Genomic DNA, 27,935 nt, shown 5'->3' on the forward strand with positions numbered 1-27,935 from the left:
TCAGTATGGAACTCATATTTCAAATTTTTAAATAGACCGGAAAAAAAAAAAAAGCTGTGAATGAGACAGCTTATAGGATGTGGCAATGACATTGCTGACTTCCAGGTCCCTTGTTAATTTCAGGAGGGAAAAGGGATAAATACTTTTTTTTTTTTTTTAAATTTAGAAGCCAGGAAATGGAAGCTACACATTTTCAGAAGTAGGAAATTGTTGTTGGGACACCTAGGCCACTGCAACGGTTTGCACTTTGGGTCATCAAAATCCCCTTTGGTGTTGCAAGTATCTGTTTCATTTTCTTTTATTTTTGATGAGTAATTCTTAATAAAGAGGAAACTGCAGAAAGAACAAGTTGAAAAGTTTGGATTAACTGAAGTTGTCAGATTCAGTTACTGTTAAGTAATATTTTCTTATATTGAAGATGATATTAATGGGTACAATCAGTGTTGATTTAGTAGTGCAAAAATCATCAAAAATAAAAATTGAATATATTATTTTAAAATAAATGGGTGCACCTTTCAGTTATAAAACCAGGCATCTTTCTATAACATTATTTGAAAATTACAGTCTTTTACCAGATTATGTTATGGGGAAAAATAACTGAAATTCAGTTTAAGATGCTACATCCTGAGATAGAAAAATGCTGTAAAATATTGAAGACACTGTGGCTCAGATGGTAAAGAATCTGTGCGCAATGCAGGAGACCCAGGGTCAATCCCTGCTCGGGAAGATCTCCTGGAGAAGGGAATGGAAACCCACTCCAGTATTCCTGCCTGGAGAATTCCATGGACAGAGGAGCCTGGTGGGCTACAGTCCATGGGGTCGCAGAGTTGGACAGGACTGAGTGGCTAACACACACACACAGTCAGAGATTGCTGGAGATACACATAGAAGAAGAAAAATATTCCACTGTTTCCTTTAATCCATGATATCTCTTTCCAAGTAATTAGGTCTTATAAATATAGAATCTTTCACTTTTAATAAATAGTCACTTCCAAGTCAAATGCAGAAGGTTGGGTTTAAAACCTGAAGAGCAACTTAATGTGATAAGAGGACATGAATACCTTGCTGTTAACCAAGTAAGACAGGTTTCACTGCTCAGGTGCTGGCACCTTCATTTAAAATCTGCAGAGCCAGTTCCAACAGAGCCACTAGAATGATTGAGATGTTAATCCCTTATGTAGCCACAGTTGAGTTTGGTGATGTCTAGAAAACTTATGTTTCTCAGACATACTGCTGTCTCTATTTTGAAGAAAGATGTCTGACAAAGTTTATCTGTGAAGTTTTTGTGAAATTAGGTTAGACCTGCTTTGTGTTCACTTGTTTCCTGTTTAAAAATAGTTGCTCCCCAATTTTAACTATATTGTTATTCCATTTTTTAAAAATTACTTTTAAGAGATAAGAACATGTAATTCACATAAAATCCTGAGCAATCATAGATGCATGTAAGTTTATTCTCTCAGTAAGAAATAAACCTACAATCTGAGAATAGCATAAAATATTAAGTAATTTTTTTCAGGAAGATTACATTCTGTGTCACTAAACATACTGTTCTAGCATTTTGATGAAAAATGTTTCATCTTTTATTTATTTTCCTATTAGTATATACACAATTCAAGATGATTTTATGTTAGAAGAAATATTTATAGAGTATACTTACAGATTGGACAGTCTGTATTATCGCTGTCTTTTTCTTGTCATCAGTCAGAGAATTCAGAAATAAAAATATTATGGACAGAAACCTTAGGAGGAAGTAATGTAATCTAAGAAAATTTAGTCCCATTGCAATGTGTGATTATGTATCTGAATGCATATGAAAATATATGTGTGAAAGTTTAAAAATGGCTACAGATATTTTGAAATTCCTGCCATCAAGGCAGGGTGCTGGCTATTTGAGGGTTTTTTTGTTTTGTTTTGTTTGCATTTCAGTTGTAGGATTTACTTATATAGTTTGAATATTAACCCCTTATCAGATATATGGTTTGTAAATATTTTCTCCCATTTTGCTGTTATTTCCTGTGCTGTGTAGAAGCTTTAGTGTGAAATAGCTCCACTTCTGAATTTTCTTTTTGCTGTTGCTTGTGCTTTTGGTGTTATATTTAAGGTAATGTCAAAACCACTGCCTAAAGCTTTTCCCTATGTTTTGTTCTGTAAAATTTACAGTTCCAAGTGTTATGCTTAAATCATTAAGCCATATGAGAGTTCATTTTTGTGTGTGGTGTAAGATAAGTGTACACAATAAATGTCAGCTTCATTCTGTCACATGTGCATATCTAGTTTTCACAAAATCACGTGATTAAGAAACCATCTTTTGCTTTTGCATATTCTTGGGACCCTTGAAGATCAGTTGGCTGCATATGAATAAGCATATATTTGGGCTTTCTATTCTATTCTGTGGTTTTATTCAAGTAGCATACTGTTTTAATTATTGTATCTTTGTAATATATTTTGAAATCAGGAAATATGATGCCTCTAGCTTTGTTCTTTCTCAAGATTACTTTGAAATGTGCAAATGACTTGAATAGACATTCGTCCAAAGAATGCATACAAATGGCCAAAATGTATATGAAAAAATATTCAAGATCCCTAGTTGTCAGGGAAATGCAAATCAAAAATTACAATAACTTCATATGTTTTAGAATGCCTATCAAAAAATGAGATAAGTGTTGGCAAGGATGTGGAGAAATTGGGCCTGCTGGCCATATAAAATTGTCCAGCCTTTATGGAAAACAATCTATAGAGATTTCTCAAAAAAATTAAAAATGCAACTGTCATATGGTCTAACAACCCACTTCTGAGTGTTTATCCAAGGTAATTGGAATCAAAATGAATGTATATCCACACTCCCATGTGCATTGCAGCATTGTTTATAGTAGCCAAGATATGGAAGCAAATGGATGAACAGATAGAGAAGTGGTATAGACACACGATGGAATATTTCAGTCTTATAAACAGAAGAGCATTCTGCTGTATGTGACAGCATGGACAGACCTGCAGAACATCACGCTCTGTGAAGTAATCCCTCCAAAGAGCAGCGAACACTACTTGAGTCCACTTATATGAAGAGACTAAAATAGTCAAACTCACAGAGCAGGAAGTAGGATGATGGTTTCCAAGGGCTGAAGGGAGGGGAAAAGGGGAGTTTCTGTTCAAAAGGTATAAACTTTCAAGTGTACAAGATGAATAATTGGTAGAGATCTGCTGTAGAACGTTGTGTCTGTACTTAACAATTCTGTAGTGTGTACTTAGAAATTTCTTAGGAGGGTTGATCTCCTGTTAAATACCCTTACCGTAAAAAGAGGATGTTTATGTTCCCACCTTTCAGAATTGCGCACGCTTGTGACTGCTTCCAACAATAGAAGATGGCGCAAATTGTGTATTGTAACTTCTGAAGCTAGGTCATAAAAGGCCATGCACTTTTCATTTGGATCTTTTGAAGTGCTGGTTTTGGAGACATTTACTTTCAGGGCCCAGTCTTGGAACCAAACCATATGATTGGGTGAGCCCAAGCTCCAATCAGAAGCCCGTAGGATCACCTCAGTCATGGCACCAGCTGTGTGAGTGAAGAAATCTCCTGATGGTTCTAGCCTCCAGCCTTTCTAGTCACCCCTGCTGATAATGGAGTGAAAACAAGCTATCCCTCTCTGCCCTGTAAATTCTGTCACACACCCTTAAACACAGTAAAAACGTGTTGTTTTATCACATAAGCTTGAAAGTGAAGTGAAAGTGGAATGGTTTATAATGGCATTAATAGGAACAGTATATGTATTTCAATGCACTTTAAACTTAAAATTAGATATTACCCTAATCTTATAATAAAATTTGAAACTCACTGTAATTAAAAAAAAATCTTTTGATGACTTTTTTTCCCCCTGAATTTGTAAAAGTAAGCTTCCATTGAGTTGTGTATAATTCTAAGCCAGGGCACACTTTGGAATGAAACACTTATGTGGTAGCTTGGTTATAAATAGTTTGATATCCGTGTCTAGGAAGAGGGAAAAAAATAAGAAAAAAAAAAAAAGGCAAAATCTCACAGCCCCAAAGTGGAGAACCAAACCATTGCATTAGATAATTTATGTTAAAATGTGAGTTTATTGAAGGTTTTTTGATAAATGAAAGATATTCCATTTAAGTATGATCAAAGTAGAAATACTAAATTGTGAATTTTAGTGTTAGTCATGTATCCAGCTGTCAGTAAAAATATATAAAAAATCTTTGCAGATAGAGCCTGAAATAACAGGTTGAGCATTTTTGTGTGTGTACCCTCAAGAAGACAATTATTTTACTAACAAAGAAAAATAAGAAGTGGAAAATATAACTATATGTAAAATATGCATTGTAAATCAGTTTATTACATGAATGTGAGAGTTGGACTATAAAGAAAGCTGAGAGCCAAAGAACTGATGCTTTTGAACTGTGGTGTTGGAGAAGATTCTTGACAGTCCCTTGGACTGCAAGGAGATCCAACCAGTCCATCCTAAAGGAAATCAATCCTGAGTATTCATTGGAAGGACTGATGCTGAAGCTGAAACTCCAATAGTTTGGCCACCTGTGTGAAAAACTGACTCATTGGAAAAGACCCTGATGCTGGAAAAGATTGAAGGCAGGAGAAGGGGACAACAGAGGATGAGATGGTTGGATATCATCACCGATTTGATGGACATGAGTTTGAGTAAGCTACAGGAAGTGGTGATGGACAGGGAGGCCTGGCTTGCTACAGTCCATGGGATCGCACAGAGTTGGACACGACTGAGCAACTAAATTGAACTGAATTCATTTTATAAAGTAATTGAATGTGTAATCTGTTAAATAATTCATGTGGACTTGTACAGTTTAAATAGTGTGAATGACTGTGACCTCTTTAGGTATGTGACATTTAATCTGAGACCTAAAATATTGAACAGAACCTATTAAGCAAAGTTCTTAGAGAAGATAGCTTTAGGCAGAAGCACCATGAAGCCCTAATATCTTCAACAAGAAAAGAGGGAGCTATGATCCGATTGGAGGGGAATTAAATAGTAGCTTAATGAACAGTGATGTGATAGTGCATTTCACATACTTTACACATTATCTACACAGTCTCACCTAAAAACTAAGTATATATCTTGGTTTTAGTAAAGATGAGTTCTTAAAATCTACTGGGCTATGTTTGTAATTTTGTTAATGTTTATAGGAAATCCATTCTAGTCATTTTAGATATCAACTGGGGATTTTGTGTACTGGCTGATTTTACACTCTAAATATAATATGCACAAAGATTGAAAAAAATGTGACATTTTTAATATCAATGTATTTTTCAACAACTTAATAGAAAACAAATATCTTCAAAAAGATAGGACACATGGTAATGGATTTGTAGAGATCATAATGGCTGTTCCCTGGGACACTGTTTAATCAACAATAATTGAGAAGGATTTGACTGCTGAGAGAAATCTTTTACATGAAAAAAAGCAGTCAACTCTAGATATTATTTCCTATTCACAAGAAAGAGAGCAGTAAATGTGCCAAATCTAAACTTTTTCTGTAAAAGACATTTATTTCCTAAATATATTTTTATAGTTTAATCAATGCCATTAAATGAAATCAATAAATTCAAAGATGTTAAAATATAATCAGTAAGTTTGAGGATGATTATAGGTATTTATGGGCTTTCCTAGTGGCTCAGATGGTAAAGAATCTGCCTCTAATGTGGGAGACCCAGGTTTGATCCCTGGATCAGGAAGATCCCCTGGAGAAGGGCTTGACAACCCACTCCAGTATTCTTGCCTGAAGAATGTCATGGACAGAGGAGCCTGGCGGGCTACAGTCCTTGGGGTCACAAAAAGTCAGATGTGATTGAGCATGCATGCACACAAACAAGTTAACTACTAACTTCACTTGCCCCACAGTGAACTAATCACTAAGTTAAATTGATTCCTCTCTCTCCCTGTTCTTCAGTACCTCTTCTGTTTCACATCATAGTCAACATTCATTTCCCCAAATCCTATGTCTAATGACCATGTTTTCTGCTCTTCCTGCCTCCAGTCTTTTATTTTTTTTTTTTTTACTAATTGTTCTTGTCAAATCAGTCTTCATAAAATCACTTTATTGTAGGCATTCTCTTGTTCAATAAACCCAAACTACACTATTTCTATTGAATCGAGTCTTACCTAAGAGTCCTAACATCTGGCAACTTTGTAATATATTCTAAATAAACTTCTATGCTACAATATGATTTCTACTTTAAAGAGAAAGTGTCTTATTTTTTGCTCCTTATTTGAAAATCTGTGTGCTAAGGAAAGAACAAGATGTAAATTTTTATTTCTCTTTATAGAGAAAGATTTCAGTCCTTCTTACTAGTTTCTCATTTCTCTTTCACACATGGAAAATGTCTTCCAAATGTACAAAATGAACTTTCTATTTGCATGCATTTGATGCTTCTCCTCATTAAACACTGGGTTAACTGAATGTGAAAAAAAAAATTATCTAGGTACTAAAACACAAATAAGAAAACAATTTCTACTATAAGGATGGTCTCTGTTCCATGGGATATATGAATTTCCTTGTAGTTTAACCAAGTCAACTCTAGGAAACATGACCTACTTAGAAAATTTTTAAAAAAGATATTCTCATATAGCTGTTCATTTTTTAACTTTCCCACCCTGTACTTTTGTGTTCACCAGCTCTGAAATCTAATCTAGTTTTACTGATCTGCTCTGTTCTCTCCTGGATTTTCAGGTGTTAATATCTCTGTTGAATGTTTCAGTTCAGTTCAGTTCAGTCACTCAGCCGTGTCAGACTCCTTGTGACCCCATGGACTGCAACATGCCAGGCTTCCCTGTCCATAACCAACTCATGGGGCTTACTCAAAGTCATGTTCATCGAGTCAGTGATGCCATCCAACCATCTCATCCTCTGCCATTCCCTTCTTCTCCTGCCTTCACTCTTTCCAAGCATCAAGGTCTTTTCCAATGAATCAGTTCTGTGAATCAGGTGGCCAAAGTATTGGAGTTTCCTCTTAAGCATCAGTCTTTCCAATGAATATTCAGGACTTATTTCCTTTACGATGGACTCGTTGGATCTCCTTGCTGTCCAAGAGACTCTCAAGAGTCTTCTTCAACACCACAGTTCAAAAACATCAATTCTTCAGCACTCAGCTTTCTTTATAGTCCAACTCTCACATCCATACATGACTAATGGGAAAAAAAAACACATAGCTTTGATTGGATAGACCTTTGTTGGCAAAGTAATGTCTCTGCTTTTTAATATGCTGTCCAGGTTGGTCATAGAGAAGGAAATGGCAATCCACTCCAGTCTTCTTGCCTAGAGAATCTTGTGGACAGAGGAGCCTGGTGGGCTTCTGTCCATAATGTTGCACAGAGTTGGACACGACTAAAGCAACTTAGCATGCATGCATGTATTTGAGAAGCAAATGGCAACCCACTCCAGTATTCTTGCCTGGAGAATCCCAGGGATGGAGGAGTCTGGTGGGCTGCCGTCGATGGGGTTGCACAGAGCTGGACATGACTGAAGCAAGTTAGCAGCAGCAGCAGCAACAGGTTGGTGATAATTTTTCTTCTGAGGAGAAAATGTTTTAATTTCATGACTGCGGTGACCATCTGCAGTGATTTTGAAGCCCAAGAAAATAAAGTCTCTCACTATTTCCATTTTTTCCCCATCTATTTGCCATAAAGTGATGGGACTGGAATTCATGATCTTAGTTTTCTGAATGTTCAGTTTTAAGTCAGCTTTTTCACTCTCCTCTTATACTGAATGTTGAGTGTTATCTATTGTTTGATCTCGATGTTGGTTATTTCCTTGGATGATGCATCACTTAAGGTCCAGGACCAGAACTGACCAACTCCTTAAGGTTTTATACTTGTTATAGAATTTATATTTCTCACCATCTATACAAGCCTCCCTGGGTATATCTGTTACCAACTCTTCTTCTATAGCAAAGCTGAGATATTAGTTTCTTGGGCAAATATATGAAAACATTAACATTTATTAAGATGGAATTCATACAAGAAAAATCCATTATTCACTCAAAATATTAATTGTATCCTTGCTGTGTATATAGAAGGGCTTCCAGTGCTCAGGATGCAATTGCAAATGAAACAGACAAATCGTTTCCTTCTCTGTAAATTGCTATTGTATAGGATAAAGGCATTCACAGAGCAGTGAGGAGGAGGCCGGGATGGCCAAGGTAGAAAGAGCAGATAATAGGAGACAAGACCGATGTGGTGATAGCAAGCCAGCTCATGCAGGGTCCCTATAAATAGATTATCACAATGAGGGATATATAAGCTGTTAGAATGAGAGTGTTTTTTTAAAAAATGATCCCATTCCTAAGTTATATGATGGAATTCTGGCATCTGTGTAGAGAAGAATCAGGGAACTGGGACCAAAGACTGGATAAACAGTCACTGCAATAATGTGGTCAGGAGACTGGTTTCTTAGACCATAGTGAGGACAGTGTGCAGAGTGAAAGTGGTCAACTCCAGATATATCTTTTTAGGATGTCATCATCTGACTTTACTGTTCACTAGATACAGGGCATGAAAGAGGTAAAGGAATCAGAGATGACACAAACATTTTGGCTTAAACAACTGGAGTAATGTAGTTGGCCTTAACTGAGATGCAATGTCTCTTCTGGAGCTGTCTCTGTCCATGGGATTCTCCAGGCTAGAACAGGAGTGGCTTGCCATTCCCTGCTCCAGGGAATCTTCCTGACCCAGGAACTGAACCCAGGTCTCTAACGTCTCCTGCATCAGCAGATGGGTTCTTTACCACTAATGTCACCAACTTTGGCAACAGCAACTGAGGAGCAGTGGCAGGAGGAAATTTGACTGGAGTAAGAGAGAAGTAGGGGAGAGGAATTAAAGATAACTAGGAATAACACGGAAATGGTGTGAAATGTGTTAGTTCCTCAGTTGTGTCCGACTCTGCAACCATCACCTGCCAGGCTCCTCTGTCCATGGAATCCTCCAGGCAAGAATATGGGAGTTCGTTGCCATTCCCTTCTGCAGGGGATCTTCCCAACTGAGGGCTTGAACCCAAAGCTCTGCAGTTGGATTCTTTACTGTCTAAGCCACCTTATTATTATTTTTTTTAAGTCACTCAGTCATGTTCGACTCTTTGTGACCCCATGGACTTGTATAGTCCATGTAATTCTCTAGGCCAGAATACTGGAGTGGGTAGCTTTTCCATTCTCCAGGGGATCTTCCCAACCCAGGTATTGAACCCAGGTCTCCTGCACTGCAGGCAGATTCTTTACCAGCTGAGCCACAGGGAAGCCCAAGAATACTGGAGGTGGTAGACTATCCCCTCTCCAGTAGATTTTCCCAACCCAGGAATCAAATCCGGGTCTCCTGCATTGCAGGTGGATTCTTTACCAACTGAGCTATCAAGGAAGCAGGGCCCCATAACATGGAAAGAATTTTCTTATCTTGTCTGGAAGAGGAATTGGGCAATCTGATGCTTGTTGTTTATTTTGATTTGCTGTTGCTGTGGTTTACTTTGTTTTGTTTGTAAAATAGAAAAATAAAATAACATCTATATGCATGCTATGTTGCTCCAGTGATGTCCGACTCTTTGCAGCCCTATGGAGCTGGTCAGGGAACACTGGAGTGGGTTGCTATGCCCTTCTCCAGGGCATCTTACAGACGGAGTGATTGAACCTGTCCTTCTTATATCTAGTGCATTGACAGGTAGTTTTTTTTTTTTTTTTAACTCTATATTGATGTATATGATCCAGTGCAGTGGAAAAAGAGGGATGATGCAAGGGAGGGAGGAAGAATGCAGTTTGTAGGAGCAAAGCCCTAAAAAAGCAAGAGGAGATAGAGTCTTCTGCCAAAAGTAAAGTTTAAACAGTAAGTTCACAGTAACTGGAAAGAAAATGGATAAAAGCTGCTGATGGCCCAGAGCACTGATACGGTAAAAGCTTGTGGAACATCTTTTCTGATTGCTTCCATTTTCAGGGCAAAGGGAGAACCTAGCTCTTTAGATGAGAATGAAGATCAGGGAGGAGGTTATGAAAGTTATGAGATAAAAAAAGTACAAAAGTTGTCTTGGAGAAGGGGAATGAAAATGAACCAAGGAAAAGTAATATAATATTAGATGTAATTACGAGCCTACTCTGGTTTATGGTCATGAATTTGAAGCAACACAGGTCAGAATGGGTTTGGGTTTTCAATCTCATGGGTTAAAGATGACTGCAGCAAGTGCCATGGAGAGCATTTGCTAAAAACATACAGTATGGTAGTCAGAGTGTGGTGTTTGGTATTGACATTTTTAAATGCTAATTGTTACTTGTTAGGATGAGGCTAAATGCATGACCATATAAGTCAGTCATAGGATAAAGCCAAGTCAGATCCTCAGTAAATATTGAATAATTGCTTTGTTCAGAGTATTTATAATGGCAAAATTGGGAAATATATATTACTTGTCGATAGAAAATTGATTAAAAATTCTAATATAAATGTTCTTTTGAATATTACCAAAGCAATATAAATACTGATGCAGGAAAATATCTGTTGATACGGAAATGACCATAGCAAATTTGATAGATAGTTTACAATACAGAATGTATAATATAATAGTTTTTTAGAAGATTAATCACATTAATGTGTATCTGTTGATTTAGCTGAATATATAAAGAATAGTGAATGTTCAAAAATGAGTCACCAGTGGTTATAGCTTTAGTATTTATGAGCATATGTATTTTGACAAAACTAAATATTTTTGAGAACATTTGATATTCAGAGGGACTCTAAACACACTTTTAAAGTCAGAATTTTAAAATTAGTTCAGATTCATTTGTTTTTTCCAGATAGAAGGAAATTCTCTTTATGTAGAAGTTGTTCATTATTCAACTTCTTTGTAATATTACTAAATATATAATGATGATTTCTACTTGGATGTAGGTGGCTTTGCTTCAATACATCTCTCTAATATAATCTTTTATCTTCAAAATGCAAATTTTGACACTTTAATTATCTCATTCTGAAATATAGTTTCATCATATCATCCCACTGTTTTGTGGACTATGAAAAATAATATAATAGTGATGTCAGTCACTAATGATGGACATTGGAATTTTTTTTTTATTCCCCTGAGCTTCTGGAGCTGAACATTTTTCTCATTCCTTTGAACACAGCTTTGTTTTATTTTGCATTTATACAAAAGATAAAATTCAGTTGCATAACTTTATTATGGTGTAAATGTAAATGTGTGCTTGGGGCTAAACTGATCTGAAGCTAGTGACAAAACTTTAAATAAAAGCATATAATTAAAGTAAGGCCAAAATATGAAAACTGTATATTTGTATATCTCCACACATGTGATTAAATGCTATTGCTTGATCACAATTAATAAACATATGATGGAGCAGGAAAATGTAACTTTTCCCCTCAGCTCATAACTGAGGGAGTTAGCTCCTAGAAGCAGGATTTATTGATGATTCATGGAAATTAATTTCTTTAAAAGGTGTGTTAAAGACATGAACAAGGATTGTGGTTACCAGGGGCAGAATTAAGCATAAAAACATTTGCTTCTGAGGCAGAACAAAATTGTTTCTTGCAGGGAATAATACTGCAGAGTCACAGCATGAGCCTTGAATTCTATTTCATGGAAGAGACTAAGGGACAAGAAAAACACATTAATAATAAGCTTCTGTCCATGATCACAGAAATCTAAATTTCCCGGCTTGGATATGTGTGCTGAGGTAAGAAAACTACCCTTGCTCTGTGATATTTGAACATTAATTGGTATCATATTTCCATCCCAAAGTTACCTCTTATGCATTCATTGTACTTAAAGATAAATTGGTTATTATGATTAAGTACTTAGATGATTTTCTCATCTCCTTTCGTTAAGTTGGCAAGGAAAAAATTCTGTTTTGCTTTTTATAAGTAACAGGAAACAGAAACATTCACTTGTGCTTTCAAAATGTTATTTGGAGTAGCTGATGGTTTCATGGCACAATATCATAACATATTTTTATGATATCAGGGAATTCTTAGCTGTTCCTTTTGCCTTGAATGCATATGCCTGTCATACCTTGCTGTATCTGTACAACTTTTACTCAGAACCTCAGGATTTGGGTCAGTAGTTTCTCTGAAGTCAGGCAGAAATGATATCATATGGCTGAACTGGCGTGTGGGCCGTGTAGACTGCATGTCAGCCGCTGCAGTGTTCCACTCTGGAGTATTTAGTCATCCAACAACATAATCAGCCCTAGGTCTGGAGACCAGCCTGCTTTCCAATATGGGATTTTTAGTCTGCTGCACTTTCCATTATGGTGTCACCTGGATTGCTATTTTTTTTCCACTAGTTCCTTAAAAGCCGCCTTTCTAGTTCTCAGATAATGAAAAAAGCAAAGGAATGGCAATATCCAGAAAAAACAGCTGAATTCACATAATCATCATGAAACTTCACACTGTGATATATTATCTCTGATGCAGTAGAACAGATGTACTATATTTAGTTTTAATATCTTGGAAACAGCATGGATTCAAAATTGTGCATTCGTCAGTCCCCATAGGAAACTACTTCATTTTCCATAATTTTCTCTTTGCAAGGCTACCCAGGCTGCTGTAGTCTCTCTTTGTATTTCACATATTCTGCTGTGATTTTTCTGTGGATGCTGGAAAGTTTCCAGTGTAACCTTTCTGAAATTCTGGACTCATCTGTAATCTGGATTCATCTTTCTTTTCATAAAATTAGTTAAAACTTTTAAATGCTTCAAAATGATTTTATGTATTATTATGAATTATGTATTATTATTATGATTTTGCTTCAAAATGATTTTATGTATTTAAAGACAAGGAAATCTGGTTTTGTTTGGGAATTCTCCTAGGGAGTTACCATTCAGATATTGAGTTACCCTCACTCATACTGGGCTTTTTGATTAACTAGTTAAGTAATTCCACTTAATACCCCTCAAGATTTCTATGCTTGTTAAGATTAGCTGTCTCACCACTAACTTTTTAGGAGAACTGATTATCTGCATTTTCCCTGATGTTGGGCTTATTTAGAAAAGCACAAGGGGAGACCCTAGCAGATGCTTGGAATTTTTTGGATCACCGTGGTCTTGTGTCTTGTTGCCTGTCTCTTTTTATTCATGAAGAAAACAAGCAACTAAACTGTAGTACTGTTTACAGTGCCTCTGTAAAATATCATTTTCTCCCCTTAATAGTAAGGACATATTACCATATATGCAGATAAGGTTGGTAGTATATATCCTAAACTTTCAGAGTGTCCATAGAAGTCAGTCACAATCATTGTCATTAAAAGACGTGAATGAAAATGACCTCTAATAGTAACTAACTTAATTCTGAATAGCTTTGGCTTTGGAACCGACCCCCAAATTCCTATACTGACAATGGATAAAATTCAAGCAGAAATTTCATATGCAACATGTGATATTTCAGTGCTGGGATAAACTATAATTTGAGTTCTGAACTGTCCATGTCTCAGAACACTTGTCAAAACCGTAGAAAACACAGGGAAATGTGCAACAGAACTATTATATATTATTGGTGGGAATACAAAATGTTGTAGACATTTTGGAAAGAAGACAGTTGCACATTTTCTTATAAAATTAAACTTACGATATGACCAAGCAAACCTATTACTTGGTATTTACAAAAGAGAAACAAGGCTCACACACAAAAGTTCACAGCAGTTTTATTCATAGTAACCAAAATGTGATAATAGCTCAAATATCCATCAATAGGTAAAGCAACAAACTAATAGAGGTAATCATTAAATGGAATATACTCAGTAATAAAGACAATTTAGTAACTTCTGTATACAATAGCATGGAGACTATCAAAAGCATGTTGAGTGCAAGAATCAAAATATAAAAGAGTATATGATGAATAATTCCATTTATAAGAAATTCTAGAAAAGATAAATCTAAGCCATAGTGATTGACTACCTGGGGCTGGAGGTAAAGAATTTTATGGAATGTACTCAAGGAACTTTTGGAGATGATGGAATGTTCCATATTTTAATGTGGTGATGGTTACACAGGTGCATGAATTTGTACATTTAAAATGAATGTAATTTGAGTGATATAAAATGTACTCCAAATTGGCCTAAAATAAATAGCCAGAACTAGCAGTTAGTTTTGGTTCTCAGCTTTGACTACACATAGTATATTTTGACTTTGCTTTCAGTTCAGTTCAGTTCAGTCACTCAGTCGGATCCGAATGTGCGACCCCATGGACTGCAGCACTCCAGGCTTCCCTGTCCATCACCAACTCCTGGAGCTTGCTCAGACTCACGTCCATCAAGTCGGTGATGGCATCCAACCATCTCATCCTCTGTTGTCCTCTTCTCCTGCAGGCTTCAATCTTTCCCATCATTGAGGTCTTTTCATATGAGTCAGTTCTTCGCATCAGGTGCCAAAATATTGGAGTTTCAACTTCAGAATCAGTCCTTCCAATGAATATTCAGGACTGACTTCCTTTGGGATGGACTGCTTGGATCTCCTTGCTGTCCAAGGGACTTTCAAGAGTCTTCTCCAACACCACAGTTCAAAAGCATCAATTCTTCGGTGCTCAACTGTCTTTATAGTCCAACTCTCACATACACACATGACTTCTGGAAAACCAAAGCTTTGACTAGACGGACCTTTGTTGGCAAAGTAATGTCTCTGCTTTATAATATGCTGTGTAGGTTGGTCATAACTTTTCTTCCAAGGAGCAAGTGTCTTTTAATTTCATGTCTGCAGTCACCATCTGCAGTGATGTTGGAGCCCCCCAAAAATGGTCTCTCACTGTTGACTTTACTTAAGTCAGATTAAAGCATATCATTATCTTCACGGTGTTTTATATTTGAGAAAATTCATTCTTGTTATTTGCCATGAGTAATTATTTCAGATAGCTTTATACTATTTTTTTTTTTTACTTGTAAAGGGAATCAATAATTTCTAGAACCTATTATTCAGGCTAAAACTTTTTTTTTTCTTTTTTTTTTTTTTAGGTTTTATTCTATAGTATGTTAAATAGCTTTTAATTTGACAGTTTTTTGGTTTTATCTCTGTAGTTTATTCCCAGTATTTGTAACTGAAGATTGCTGTCACTTTTTTTTCTTTTTTTTTTTTTTTGTGGGGGTGGTTGGGTGCTGCCCCCTGGAAACTCAGACAGTAAAGAATCTGCCTGCAATGCAAGAGACTCAGGTTCAATCCTGGGTCAAGAAGATCCCCTGGAGAAGGAAAGGGCAATTCACTCCAGTATTCTTGCCTAGAGGTTGTTTTGGCCTTCCCAGGTGGGTCAGTGGTAAAGAATCCACTTGCCAATGTGGGAGACGCAGGAAATGTGTTCAATCTCTGGGTCAGGAAGATCCCCTGAAGGAGGAAATGGCAACTCACTCCAGTATTGACTGGAAAATCCCATGGACAGAAGAGCCTGGTGGGCTACAGTTCAGAGGGTCACAAAGACTTGGACATGCCTGAGCAACTGAGGGCATACACACACACACACATCGCTCATGTTACTAGGATAATAATTTGATGTATGATAGTTTTTTTAATGCTGTCTTCAAAAAACTTTTCTTTGATGAGATCAGTTTTGAAGCTCAGGCTAGGACTGGTTAGTTCTTCTTGAACATCTGATTAAGTCCACATACCAAACACTTCCTTTATCAGGCAGCTTTTAGACTCCAGAACCACTATGCAACTACCCTAATTTCCCCAGGCTGGGCACCAGACAAGGAAAAACAGCAGAGGTATCACTTTGTTGACAAAGGTCCAAATAGTCAAAGCTATGGTTTTTCCAGTGTCATGTATGGATGTGAGAGTTGGACCAAAGGGAAGTCTGAATGCCAAAGAATTGATGTTTTCAAACTGTGGTGCTGGAGAAGACTGTTCAGAGTCCCATGGACAGAAATGAGATCAAACCAGTAAATCTTAAAGGGAATCAACCCTGAATACTTGTTGGAAGGACTGATGCTGAAACAGAAGCTCCAATATTTTGGCCATCTGATGCCAAAAGCTGACTCATTGATAGACTCTAATACTGGGAAAGGTTGAGGGCAGGAGGAGAAGGAGATGACAGATGGTGAGACAGTTGGATGGCATCATTGGCTCAATGGACTTGAGTTTGAGCAAACTCCAGAGATAGTGAAGGACAGGGAAGACTGGTATGCTGCAGGCCATGAGATCTCAAAGAGTTGGACACAACTTAGCGACTGAACAAGAAGAAGAATATTCTGCATCTGGGAAATCATTCAAAGCAGCCAGTCCACTGGGAGCCTGTGAAATCTAACTAACCCCACCCCTGCTGACTATACATCACATATAAGCTCCCCTTTATAACTCCAGCTGCTGTCACCCTATTCCTGAGTGCAACCTATCTGATAGCCTTCTCTTATTTGTAAGTAATAGAGTTAGATGATTTTCATCTATCCAGGTGCCACTGTGTTGTATACTATCATTAAAATAATTTTTAAATCTTATAAAACCTATGGAATATATGTTTCTACATGAATCTAGAATAACTTCACACTGTAACACAGGATTTTGAAATGCTAAAGCAGTAGGTTTTTACACTTACATTTAGCAATAACTAAAAACCAGAAAAAAATCTTTTTTTTTTTTTTTCTAGAAAAACAATCACTCAGTGTGATTCCTGCTGGGCATAGTATTATACTGTTCATTGTTATTCAGTTGCTAAGTTGTGTCTGACTGTGACCTCATGGACTGTGGAACTCCAGGCTTCCCTATCCTTTACTCTCTCTCACAGTTTGCTCACACACCTGTGTATTGAGTCAGTGATGCCATCCAACCATCTCATTCTGTCATCCCATGTCTCCTCCTGCCCTCAGCCTTTCCCAGCATCAGGGTCTTTTCCAATGAGTCAACTCTTTGCATCAGGTGGCCAAAGTATTGGAGCTCCAGTTTCAACATCAGTCCTTTCAATAAATATTCAGGCTTGATTTCTTTTAGGACTGACTAGTTTGATCTCCTTGCTGTCTAAGGGATTCTCAATACTCGTCTCCAGCACCACAATTTGAAAGCCTCAGTTCTTGGGAGCTCAGCCTTCTTTATGGCCCAGCTCTCACATCTGTACATGACTACTAGAAAAAAATCATAGTTTTGACCATATAGACCTTTTTCAGCAAATTGATGTCTCTACTTTTTAATGTGCTGTCTAGGTTTATCATGGTTCTCGTTTCAAGGATCAAGCATCTTTTAGTTTCACAGCTACAATCACCATTCACAGTGACTCTAGAGCCTAAGAAAATAAAATCTGTAACTGCTTCCACTTTTTACCCTTTTATTTGCTATGACTTGATGAGACCTGATGCCATGTTATTAATTTTTTTAATGCTGAGTTTCAAGCCAGAGCTTTTCACTGTCCTCTTTCACCTTCATCATCTTAGTTTCTCATCACTTTCTGCCACTTGAGTGGTTTCATCTGCATATCTGATATTGTTGATATTTCTCCTGACAATCTTGATTCCTGTTTGTGAGTCACCTTACCTTGCATTTTGCATGATATACTCTGCATATAAGTTAAACAAGTAGGGTGACAGTGAACAGTCTTGACATACTCCTTTCCCAATTTGGAACCAGTCTGTTGTTCCATGTCCGGTTCTAACTGTTGCTTCTTGACCTGCATACAGATTTCTCAGGAGACAGGTAATATGATCTGATAGTCCCATCTCTTTAAGATATTTCCTCCACAGTTTATTGTGATCCACACAGTCAAAAGCTTAGTGTAGTAAGTAAAGCAGAAGTAGCTATTTTTCTTGATTTCTCTTGATTTTTCTATGATGCAACAGATGTCGTCAATTTGGTCTCTGGTTCCTCTGCCTCTTTGAAATCCAACTTGTACATCTGTGAGTTCTCTGTTCATGTACTGCTAAAGCCTAGTTTGAAGGATTTTGAGCATAACCTTGCTAGCATGTGAAATGAACCTTACAGTTTACAGTAATTTAAAACTTTAACTAGCCATGTAATTAATAATGTTTGCATTCTAGTTTATTTCAACATGATTTCATTCTATGTAAATAGATTAAATTAAAAAGTAGATACATATTTGTTGTTTATTTTGATGATTGTATCTAATGTGCTCAATATATTTCTGAGTCAAACAGTAAACAGCATGCTAATTTTTCATTTATGTTCAAAAATGATCTATATAGTTCCACAATTGAGACATTTTTAGACTACATATATTTACTTAGGTAAATTATTTAGGTAAAAATTTATTGCCATTTTAGTTTTATTTTATTTAAGAGGACTGTTGACAAATTGAAAGACTTGGAATAGAGGGTAGGATGATGAGGGATTGGAAACGAAGAGTTGTAGAATCCAGCTAAAACACGTCCACTTTTGTGGCAAATTCCTCTAGTTACTCAGTCTTCCCCTAATAGCTGTGATTCTGAAGGGTTTGTTTGCTTGGCTGAAAAGTAGATTCAAGACAAAGTTTGCAAAATGTAGAGATCTATACATGTATTCATATGTATCTCCCACCTCCACTTATTTTAATTAAAATTACATCTTTTCTTTAGCAGTCTTTCAGGTCTATTGTGCTTGACCTACAGCAAATTTCTAGTTACTCTATTCAAATTCACATTTGAATTTGAGAATTGTATAAGCCTCCCTCTCAAACTGTAGACCTTTTATGAGTTATTATCATCTTCATGGTGATTAAGACAAGACAAATTACTTGTTGGGCACTGAATATTTGTTGTTGTTTATTTTGCCAAACACAATTCCCCATGGTCTCTCATTTAATCCTTACAGCTACCCACAAAACAAGCATTTTTATTCCATTTGTCAAGTTCCCAATAGTTAAAGAAAGCTAGAGGCTAAAAAAAAATGGTGTTAAAGTCTAAGGCTTCTAAAAGGGAACTCCATAATCAGTAGACCCAGGTTCTGTTGTTGAGTCTTAAGTCTAAGTCTCATGCGTGGTTTTAAACAGGTCATGTTGTATCTGTGTTACTTAGGGTTTTCATTAGTAGCATTGAGGGTGTTGGAGTGGAAAACTCCAAAACTCTTCCTGCTCAAAAACCTGATCTTGTGCCTTTTATTAATAATTACAGTTTAAATAAAGACATTGGATTTTTAAGGAAAAATTTTTTTCTCATAATATTTCTCTTTCTTTCATTCAGTGGAGGCAAGCCTCCACTATCCTGGAAGAAGATTTCTAAAGTTCCACAGATTTCTCTCTCCATTTTATCCATTGTTAACAGATAGCACAGTGGTAACTTTAAGTCAAAATATAATTGAAGTTTAGTAGTTAAAATGTCTAGTTCTCTTTACTGTTAAAAAACACTAGGGGGAAAAACACTGAAATTGACTCAACATAACATATGATATTATTTTGCAGCCTGCTAATATTATTGTAACAAGAAATATTCATGGATGTTGCTTAACTGTAAAAAGAAATGTATTTGGGTCAACTCTAATGAGGTGGATGAACCTGGAACCTGTTATACAGAGTGAAGTAAGTCAGAAAGAGCGAGACAAATACTGTATATGTAAACACATATATATGGAATTTAGAAAGATAGTACCGATGATCCAACATGCAGGGCAGCAAAGGAGAAACAGCCGTAAAGAACAGACTTTTGGACTCAGTGGGAGATGGAGAGGGTGGGATGATTTGAGAGAGTAGCATTGAAACATATACATTACCATATGTGAAACAGATGGCCAGTGCAAGTTCAATACATGAAGGAGGGCACCCAAAGCCACGCTCTGGAACAACCTAGAGGGCTAGGGTGGGAAGGAGGTGGGAGCAGGGTTCAGGATCCGGGTCCAAATGTATACCTATGGCCGATTCATATTGATGTATGCCAAAACCATCACAATATTGTAAAGTAAGTATCCTCCAATTAAACAAATTTAAAATAAAAAAGAAATATTCAGGAATAGCCTAGGACCTCTTTGTACTTAGTAACAGTTAAATATCTAGCTATTATATTGCACATAGATATTTGAAAAATTTGTGAAGAACGCATATGTTTTGCTGTCTGCCACTGAGGTTTGGGCTAAATAAGTTTTTTGTATGTTCATAGCTTATTTTATTGAGTTTTCAGTATATTTAGAATTTGATGAACAGAATAGAAAATAGATAAGAGAAAAATAAGTTGCATATGTATTTTAATTTGAATAGTTACAAGGCCTGATTTTCAAAGTCATGCTCCCTGTTTAGTGCTTGTGTAACTTTTGCACAAGCATCTTTAAGAGGTCGTTTTATCTCTTTGTCATTCAGGTAACTATTTCACATCTGTGGATTAAGAACAGGCCAAAATTAGATTATTCAGCTTGCATCAAAGAAGAGTGACATATTTTCATTAGTGGTATAGAAATAAACATGAATAGGGAGGCTATTTTGATTATTTTTGATGACTATGTGGCCTTCTGGCCTCCCAAATAGTTTCTAACCACTAACTACTTGTTTTGCCTATCTATAACCAGAATTATCAGTCATCTTTAACCCCTTCTACCCCTGCTCCCTCTCTTCATGTATCACAGATTCAATTATTTGAGCCTTTGTCTCTCATATCTATGTTCCCAAAACCATCACTGATTACCTCATACCTCCTTATCCCTGCACTGCAGAAACATTTTCAGGCCATAGCAAAGGTCTTCTTTCTGATTAAATTATTCAAGTGATTCATTTTGACTATAGTTTTAAAAATCTGTAACATTATAGGCATTCAACGTACAACATTTCAAGGTGAAAGAAATGCCATCCTATGTGAATATACTAAGGAAAAGGACCAGAGTATGATTATACTCCAGTTGGAAGCATTTTGCTAAACTCTTCCTCCTATTGAATCTTATAAAATTGGTGTTAGTTGTTTAGAATTGCTTAATGTGGATCAGCAGGAAAATGGCCTCTTTTAATAGACTAAAATTTTCTTTTGATACATTTCACACTGTACAGATAACTGATAATTATAAGCAGACTATTGACCTTCTTAACCTACAGTACATTTGAGGGAGTAAATTAGTTTCATAAGTAATACATTGGACTAAATGATATACAGATCCTAAATTTGATTCTTTTTAAACATCAGACAAGCAAAATTAAAAATTCCTTCAGAATAGTCATTGAAAATGCAAATGAAAAATAGATTTGCTTCATATATCAGAAATGTTTGCAACTTGTCCTCATGAATTATACATATAAATGGCTAATCACAGCCATTATATTTTACAAGTCTCTTTAAATAGCATCAACATGACTGATGGTATGGGAACTAAAATAGCAGAGTGCTGAATTGGGATTCAGTGAACCCTCTCCTGTTGTACCTACATTTAGATTTAAACATCAGCTTTTTAATTTTCATACTTAGGGAAAAGGTAGCTCTGTGGGAGACATTTCTTAGTCAAGACACATGTCTTACGGTGCCTATATTAATATGTTAATAGCAATGAAATTTAATTGACATAGAATCTTCATTCCATATGATAGCATTCAATATGATACTCTGTGTGAGTTAAAAATATAGTAATATAGATATCTTAGTTATTTTCTTAAAAAAGAAAAAAAAAAAACATATTGCCAAATTGTTGTATTTTGATTCCGATGACAGAACCAGGTATATTTCTTAGTATGGACTGTATTCCAAACATTTTGTGGTAAAGTGATAGGAAAAATCATACCAGTTCTCTGCCTTTCCCTGTATCCATGGTGTTAAAAAATGACTTTGTATCTTCTGCCAACAACAAGGTCATGCCTTAAGAGGCCTTGCAGAGCCTGCTCTCTCCTAGACTCCTGCTGCCATCACAGGGACAAAAGGACACAAATTTTCTAAACTGTGAGACATTTGGAGAAAAAGCCACTTAATTCCCAAATAAGATCATCTTATGCATATTGTCTTCCAGAGACCAGAAAAAACATGAAGCCACACCTAGCCAAGATCACTTAACAACCTAGTTGACCTGTGGATTTATATAAATAATAAATGGACATTGTTTTAAGACCCCAAGTGTTGGCTTTATTATATAGTATACTATGACATTAAATAACAGATGGCATTTAAAATTCAAAACTGTTATTCAGGGAATTCCCTGGTGGTCCAGTGGTTAGGACCTGGATTCAATCTCCAGTAAGGGAACTAAGATCCTGCCAGCCATACAAGGCATGGCCAAAAATAAATAAATAAAAATTAAAAACTATGTTATTTTTTCCAGCATCATTTAAGTATTCTAAGACTATGAATGTTAGTTATCTTTAGTTAGTTAGTTCACTCGCTCAGTCGTGCCCGACTTTTTGCGACCCCATGAATCTTTAATCCCCCCTAAAAAATAACCACTGTAACAACTAATATAATTTCTGAAATTTGGGAAGAGGAAGGGGAGTATAAGTAATATACACCTCACATTCCATGAGAGTGAGAGTGTAGTCAGTCAGTCATGTCGACTCTGCGACCCCATGGACTGCACCAGGCTTCTCTGTCCATGTAATTCTCCAGGCCAGAATACTGGAGTGGGTGGCCATTCCCTGTCTCCCACATTACAGGCAGACTTTTTACCATCTGCATCACCAGGGAAGCCCTCACATTTCATAGGGACAACTAATAAGTAAGGTCTCAAAATAATAAATCACGTCATGATTACAGGCACATATTTCCTACAATAAAGAGTTTAGTGCTGGAAGAAATGAAAAAAAAAATTGCCAAACAAAAATGTTTAGGAAATGAAAAAGAGAAATGAGGAGGAAGAAATTTTTCATTTGTATAAGTCCCTATGTAGTATTTAATAATTTTATATGACCCTGTGACTATAGCACTTAACTGTTAACCTAGAAAGATCATTAATGCCACAAAGTTCTTGATGTTATCTTTTAAGCATTAGTATTATACAATGATATAATAAGGTATACATATTATGTTATGTGGAAAACCAGTTTAAAAACATATTCATTTCATAAATTATATACATGAATTGAAATTATAGCCAATTATATAACATGATGAATTCCAGTTAAGATCATAAAAATTACTATGAATTATTAGTGGTACTCACCAAATCCTTACTTATTGACATGTCCTTCTTAAAGCAAGAATAGGAAATAAAGAAATTAAAAAGATATATCATTTGATATAAATTTTTTCCCCCAGATTTGAGTTATAATTGACAACACTGCAATGACTTTAGGCATACAACATGATGATCTGATATGGGTACATATTGTGAAATGATTCCCTCTTTGGTTAAATTTCTTCTTAAATATTTTATTCTTTTTATATTATAAATGTAGCATTCCTAATTTCTCTTTGATTTCAATATACTAATTTTATATTCTTCAACTTTACTGAATGCATTCATTAGTTCTGAGAGACTGAGCACAAACATCAGTTTTTCAGGAGAGTGTAGGTTTTTCTATGTATAACAGACATCATGTGAAAACATTTGATTTGGATGCCCTCTATTTTGTTTTCTCAACTGATTGCTCTGGGAATTGGCACTTCCAATTTTTCTGTTGAATTAAATTGGTGAGAGTGAGCATCCTTGTCTTGTTCTTGATGTTAAAGGATGAACTTCTACTTCCTCATTTTCTAAATGAGTTTAGCTGTGGGTTGGTCATTTTATTTTGCTGTGATACTTTCTATCTATACCTATTTGTTGAATTTTTTTCACTAGTAAAGGATATTGAATTTTGTCAAATGCTGTTTCTGCATCCATTGAGATGATATTATTTTTATCCTTCATTTTGTTAAAGTAGCAAATCACATTTATTGGTTTGCATATGTTGAACCATTCTGTATCTCAGATATAAATCTCACTTGATCACGGTGTATGATTCTTTAATGTACAGTTGACTTCAGTCCACTAATATTTCAGTAAAGATTTTAGCATCTATGTTCATTTGAGATATCGGCCTGTAACTTTCTTTTCCTATAATGTCTTTGTTTGGTTTCGGTATCTGGGCAATTCTGGCCTCATAAAATGAGTTTGGAAGTATTTCCTCCACTCTAAGAACTTTAGAGGGACTGGTATTCTTCTTTTAATGTTTGATAGAATTCACCAGTGAAGCCATCAGATCCTGTTTATTTTTTTGTTGTTGTTGTGATATTTTGATGACTGATTCTACATCCTTATTAATTATTGGAATCAGTTCAGATTTACTATATTTTTCATGATCCAGGTTTTATCGGTTGTGTGTTTCTAAGAATTTGTCTATTTATTATAGTTCATCTGTCATCTCTTAGGGTCAGGTGATTTATGATTGTCCTTCAGGTGGCAGCTGATAAGTGAATGAAAACCTTTCAAGGATCTGCTTCTGACTTGGTTTCAATGCCGGGACAAGCCCAGTGGAACACATAGGAAGTTCCCACACACTAAGGCATGCTTCCAGAAAATTAATAACTATGGGACCCCTCACTTCCTGGGTGCTGCTAAGTTAGAAGCCAGACCTCAGGCAACAGCTGGGAAAGGATGCAGTCAAAAGTCTTTCAAGGAGAAACTCAGTAGTGAGCCTTTGGCCTCTTCCTTCTGTGCTGAGCCCCGCAGTGAGGCGACAACTGTGGGGAGCAGTCATGCGCTTGTTGAAAACTTCCCTCTTTGTTTAATGTGGTCCCGGGAGTCCTCAATACCCCCATCAACGCGGGCCTCAGGTGGCCGCCAGAAAAGCTGGGGCACTGCATGTGTGGTACGAACCCTTCACTCTTAGGAGAAGCTGGGGGTTGGAGGCCCCTCCCTGATTTTACCGCACTGTCCTGGAGGTGGGATGGGGCACTGGATTTATGGTAAAGCAGGAACTTGGATTTATTGTTGGAGTGAATCAGCGGGAGAAAGTGACAGGCCGTGGTTTCAGTTAGCGCCCAGAGGCCCAAGCCCGGGATATCAGTTGAGAAAATGCACAGTCACATCCCTTCCAAGGGGAAACTGGACATAGGATGTCTCTGCCTGATAGCTCTGTGCCAAGCCCCGGAAGAGTCGCAGGAGGTGTTCAGAGTCCTTTTAAAAACTGCTTCATAGCTTACTGCAGTCCTGAGGGACTCATGAATGCTAAACCCCATTGTCTCTCCAAGCTGGGAGATTTGGGAGCCAGGGCCTCAGGAGGCAGTCATAAAAGCTGGATATCTGGATGTGTGGCCCCAACTCGTCACTCCTTAGGGAAAAGCTGGGGGTAGGAAGTTCCCTTCTGATTAGACAGTGCTGCCCTGGAGGTGGGGTTTATGGTGAATATATCTCAACCTTTCCTACTTGTTTCAATGTAAGAATTTTCTCATTTTCCTGATCTGTAGGAGCCATTCTACTACTTTCTCTCTCTCTTTTTTTTTCTTTCAGAAGGAATTGTGTGACTCTAGTAGGCAAGGAGAATATAGGAACCTCTTATTCTTCCATCTGGCTTGGATGTAAAGTTTTAAATAAATATATTTTTCTTAGCCTTTGATATCTTGAAATGCCTTTTTCCATAGCCCCCTGAACTTGCAATTCATTTTGCCCTCTGTTTTCAAAACCCTTTTAATCTAACACAGTATAATTATAGCAACATGGGGTAAAAATTCTGAAGATAACTTGGTCATGATTTCCATATTATATTCTAAGTACAAGAGGCATTGCCATAAGTAGAAAAAGAGTGTCACAATCTGGCGGTTAATGTCTGTGGCATTATGCTGTTTTATCAGTAAGACTGCTGATTTCTCTCATCCATTTAAAATATCTCTTTCTGAATCCCCAGCAGTCACAAAATGTGTGATAGTTTTATCACTCACAATAGTAGATATGCATTTAGAATGTAATCTCAGAAGAATTAACATGTCAATTTGACTTTTATACAAAGATATTTTAACTCTTGATATCATTCATGAATTCAGTTCAGTTTAATATTCTCTTTCTATTTATTTCTTTATAGCAGGTACTTTTTAGCATCTGACCTACTACTCAATGTACATTTATTATTGCTTGTCTTTCCCAGCAGTATAAACGCTAGATGAAAGCAAGGACTTTTTATCTTTTATTCCTTGTCTCCTCTATAATATGTGGACTTATGACTTGCAACTACAGTAAATAATTGTTGAAATAATGTATGAAATCAGTTCAGGTGAAACCTAGACCTTTTTTCAGATACTAATAGAAAAAGATATTGTGTCTACTCTCGAGGAGTTAAATTTGCTCTAAAAATCAAATGTCAGAGGAAGTGTTTAATAAAACAGCTAAACTGTAAGGTGATAAATATAAGGAATATGTAAACAAAGAGTTTAAGGAAGAAATAATAAATTTTTAATGAAAAGTAATTAAAGTTTGGGCTACCTTGGGGGCTCAGATGGTAAGAATCTGCCTGTAATGCAGGAGACTTGGGCTCAGTCCCTGGGTAGGGAACACCCCCTGAAGAAGGGAATGGCAACTCACTCCAGCATTCTTGCCCAGAGAATTCCATGGACAGAGGAGCCTGGTGTGCTATATTCCATGGGGTCACAGAGAGTTGGACACGACTGAACAACTAACACACTACACTACTAATTAAAGTTTGAGATCCATTCTGAAGAATATACTGACATGTGAAATAGCACTCAAGGCTGAAATAATAGTAAAATAAATATGTGTTTTTTAAGACAGCATGGCATGCTAAAAGTGGTAATTTTTAACATACAGTATAGATATTTAATAGCATTAATACTGGACAGAAGGGCTTAGGTCAAATTAAATCAAAATTTGAATATTTTCCTGAGATTATTCATACTTTATCATGAGAGAAGGAATGCTATTGGATCTATCTGAACAGTAGTGTATCTTAGTCAAGGCTATTTTAGCAAACAAATTCTGTTGGCAGTACAATGCATGGATTTGAAGCTGAGGAAGTTACCAACAGGGATACTGGTCTGGAAATGATTGCCTAGTGTAAGTGAGAGATAATGAGAACTGGAATTAGAATAGAGACAGGTGGAATGGAAATAAAGAAACACTTTGGAAGTGATATCAAGAAGAAAATATAGGCTAATTTGATATATTTGGGAAGAGAGGAGGAGGACTAACAAATACCTCCAGAGCCTTCGACAGCAGTGGAGATGGTAAAGCTGTAAATTTAGATTATGAACCTAGGGAAAGCAAACCTAAGAATGCTGAAATTATTCTTCCTGTACATGCATATGAGGGGGATATATAGTTTCCCTCTTTCCAAAATCTTAAATAAGAAGCCCCCCCATTTTCCTTTCAAACCCTTTTAATTCAAATCAATTTCCAGTGTCGTTTTCACTCATCTACAATTACACTTTTGTTTATATTCATTCTTGTCCTATTAACTTTCCTAAGTGTGAAAGACATTCCAGAATTTGCAGTCTTTTGCAGTCTACCATATAATAACTTTGTATTCCTATCAATAAACTTTTTGATTAAATCACACATTCAGTCACCGAACACTTCCTGATCAGGAACTGCATGCACGTAACAGTGCTACATTCTGGGGGTAAAAAGATGAATAAGGCAAAGAAGAGTCAGATTTCAAAGAGGAGTTCATGGCCTCTTCCAAGAACTAAGGGAGGAAATTTATTTTAATAAAGGGGCTTACCAAATGTGGTGGTCACATATGTGTTCTGCATTTTTGCTTCTACCTATCAAACTGACTTAATGCCTAAGACCTAATGTCTTCTTTATCCCTTCTCTAATTACTCTGTCTTACAGTGGTTTCTCTCAGGTCTGAGCATAGACATTATTATCTATATCATTCTACTAGACATTGTAATTTGCAATTATTATTGAGATAATTGTAGATTCACTTGTAGCTGCAAGAAACAATACAGAAAGACTCCCTGTGCATTTTGTACCCCACAAATATAACACTGTGCAAAACTATAGTATCATTTCTCAACAAGGGTATTGGAATTGATACAATTTACCACTTGTATTCAGAATTCCCCAGATTTACTTACACTCATTTTTTTCTCTGTGTGTAGTAAGTTCTATACAATTTCATCACCTGAGTGAGTTTATGTAGCCCATGCCAGTCAAGATACTGAACAGACCCAATACTACAACAATC

This window comes from Odocoileus virginianus, chromosome 11 (assembly GCF_023699985.2).
Source record: "Odocoileus virginianus isolate 20LAN1187 ecotype Illinois chromosome 11, Ovbor_1.2, whole genome shotgun sequence".
In the NCBI taxonomy this organism is placed as follows: Eukaryota; Metazoa; Chordata; class Mammalia; order Artiodactyla; family Cervidae; genus Odocoileus; species Odocoileus virginianus.